At 41.9% G+C, this 3,452-nt stretch overlaps 1 pseudogene; it reads right to left on the bottom strand.

Moving 5' to 3' along the window:
- Positions 1–1,711: 1,711 nt before the first annotated feature.
- LOC112630990 lies at positions 1,712–2,277 on the bottom strand (annotated as a pseudogene).
- Between the last annotated feature and the right edge of the window lie 1,175 nt (positions 2,278–3,452).

Raw genomic sequence — 3,452 nt, 5'->3', positions numbered from 1 at the left:
AGCCAGAAAGATAAATGCAACTCCTTCAACTATGTGACAGGGCAGACTGGTTAATCTGGGTTCCCAGAGTATGGAGCAAGTGCTCTGCAGCAGAGAATGGCCCAGGGGGAGCTTGCATGACGCTGAACCCCACAGGACAGAATTACTTCAATCATCTGCTCCTGACTACTACAAGGAGGAGGTCTCAGTGTCTCAGTTTGGATCTATGCTCAGATTTCTTTTCTTTTCTTTTCTTTCTTTATTTCTTCTTTTCTTTCTTTTCCTTTCCTTTCTTTCTTTCTTTTTCTCTTTTTCTTTCTTCTTTCTTTCTCTTTCTTGCTTTCTTTTCTTTCCTTTCCTTTCTTCTTTTTCTTTGGAGACAGAGTTTCCCTCTGTCGCCTAGGCTGGAGTGCAGTGGTGCGATCTTGGCTCACTGCAACCTCCACCTCCTGGGTTCAAGAAATTCTCCTGCCTCAGCCTCCCCAGCAGCTGGGACTACAAGTGTGTGCCACCATGCCTGACTAATTTTTGTACTTATAGTAGAGATGGGGCTTCATCATGTTGGACAGGCTCGTCTCAAACTCCTGGCCTCAAGTAATCCACCTGCCTCAACCTCCTGAAGTGCTAAGATTACAGACATAAGCCACCGCACCCGGCCTCTGTGCTTGACTTTCTACTCTTAGCTAATCTCTCTAACACACCTGCCCTTCATTAGGTAAAACTGGCTCGGTTGACTAACTACACCTGCCCGTGTAATACAAGCCCCTTCCTGGCTTGTATTATCTCATCGTTGCCTTCCATTTGTGACAAGTGCTATGAATTTTCCTTTTGAGGAAGTGATACAAAATTTTCTTTTCTTGAACAGGATTTTTAACTCAAAATAATGAGACAGTGTAAATATCATGACAATTCTGGAATGTCTGAAAGTTTGAGATAAAGGTTGTCTAAGAAAAGCTAAGATTGCCTTAGCTGTTTTATGTGTGGTATCTGGAATATGGGCATCAGGAACCAAGTGATGCCACTGCTACTCGGCAGAGTTTTCATATTTTACCTAAACAAATGATGCTGACATACTTTAATAAAATTTCAGAAAAACCATCTGGAATCAGCCCCATCATGTCCAGATTGGAAGGTGTTTGGGGATCAATGAAACATACCAGAAATACTTTCCCTCCCCCAAAACAAATGTAATGAATGTCAAAGTATTGATACTAATTTAGGTTGTGAATACATACTAAGTTTTGCTTCACTGATTGTAGCACTGGCAGCTGTTTTGCAGAACACTGCATATTAAACTGTAGGCAGCTGACAACAAATATAAGCAGAAGGGGATATTCAAAAGCCAGTTAAATTAATCATTGCTTTTTAGGAACCTGAGCCAAGATTAATGCCCTGGAACTTTTACAGACAGACCCTTGCCAAAAATCTCCCAGAAGGCACATTTGCAGACTATTTTGTCTTGAGATGTTAACCCATCTGTGATATCTTGCTGACATTTTAGATTATATATACAAATCCTATAATGAATAGCATTCACAAAATTTATGAAGCAAAAAATTAAAATTGTAAATTAAAATTGTTCAAAAGCCTGAATTTTACTGGCAAAGTGTATCCATGAGAACATAGCAATTAGCGCCCTACCCCTCCAAAAGAAATCCTACAACCCTAAAACCAATCCAAATTGTGTAATTTAGAAGAAATGGGTATTCGGTGCCTACGACTGAAGAGTTCATTAAGGTTTTGCAGCTGGAGGTTTAAAAAAATCCCACTTTGCAAAACTATCTGACTATCAAGGGCACAGAGACTAAGGTAATGCCGATTCTCACTGGCGCAAACAGCTTGTGGATTGCATAGCCCACCACAAAGGTACTTGTACCTGCTGCCATATTTGACTGTACCAGGGACTCTTTAAATCCGAGTTTCAGCGGGACTGCAGACATGTCCACACCACTTGACACAACCATGTAAAATATGCCCAAGGAGATTAATGAGATTCCAGTGTACAATGACACGCCAACAGTGCCATATTCTTGAAAAATCTTCTTCAGTTGCTGTGACTTGCTTTGCTTTTTCTCCTCTGTGTGGCTGACCCTACTGCCTGTTGTCTCCGTGGCCTGGCTGAGGTCACGGCTGCTGGAGGAGCAGCTGGGCATCTGGCCTGGGCGGGAGCAGGACCAGGGTCAGGGGCGGCGGGGCGCAGGGGGTGGCCGCGCCCAGGAGCCAGGTGGCAAAAGGCCGGACCCGGGCGCCCACTCTGCCTGCCGGGCCCCGCCCCGCCAGCAACACGGCCGTGGCGTGCAGTTAGGCGCTGCCCGTATCACTTTTATATATCCTTCCTAAAAACTATTGGGAAGATTGGTTACTTTGTAACTTTTAAATCATTTAAGCGGTATTGGTGTTTTAATTAGTTCATGAATAAAATTTTCTTTTGGACAATATAAACTTGGTGCTCTCTTGTGTGGAAGACAAATCTTTAATAAATGTTCTGTTTCTTCTATGAATATTATTTACTTTAGCATGTCTATCTCTATGGGGTAAATGATCTTAAAATACATTTCCTAGACTATATATGAGCCACAGTTTAATGTTAATTTGCATTGAAGCACACTATTTTGTCCCTATTTTCCTTTTAAATATTTGTCTTTAAGTTCTCTGCACTGTAACCTGTTGACACCTCCTTCTCAAGGTCTTTGTGTGGTCCCATCTATTTACAATTCACTAATAGTTTGGCTCAGGAATTTGGGGGTTAACTGAAAATCAGATTTTCAGCAGAGGCAGATCTCAGGGAAGCACGGAATCCGGTAAGACACATGTGCTTTGCTGTCAGTCTCCTATGTCTCAGACTCAGCATGTCCTGTTCTCTCCATGTGAACCCCTGTCTGCCTCCAGGGATCATGGAAAAACAGAGCCTCTCCCATTTTCATGTCTTTGAAGATGCTTGGTAGAAAGTTGTCATTTTTCTGGTAACTGGAAACTAAGACAAAGTTATTAAAAAATAACTTTAAGTCATCAAATATGTACTGTCCTTGCATCCACAGGTGAGATGACAGTTGCAGTTCTCGGGGGAAGTAAAGTCACAGGATCGCAGGCCCATACTCAGACCTCTATGCACTCGTTGGCTGTTGTGAACATAAACCTGAGCCCATTGTCCTGGCAGCAGAAAGAAATCAGGAGGGTAGTTTATATTTCAATCTGTGAGCAGAGTCTATTGTCTGTGGATCAATAGACAGAATAAGTGCTCTTTCCTGGAAAAAAAAATTCTGGGTCACGAACTGACCAGGGCCAAATCTGTTCAGGAAAGAGGAAATAATTACTGAGTCATGAGCTTTACTTGTGTGGAAATAATGGCTATCCAAGACCATAAACCAATCCATAACTGTCCCTAAGTTAATTGTATGTAATTCTCACTGATGTCATTGTTTAATTTTGATGTATGATGCCACAAAATTTGTTCTCTGAAGTTTCTCTAGTAT

The sequence above is a fragment of the Theropithecus gelada genome, chromosome 9 (assembly GCF_003255815.1).
Source record: "Theropithecus gelada isolate Dixy chromosome 9, Tgel_1.0, whole genome shotgun sequence".
Lineage (NCBI taxonomy): Eukaryota > Metazoa > Chordata > Mammalia > Primates > Cercopithecidae > Theropithecus > Theropithecus gelada.
Note: the sequence above shows the minus strand (reverse complement) of the source record. Positions and strands in the feature narration are given on the sequence as shown.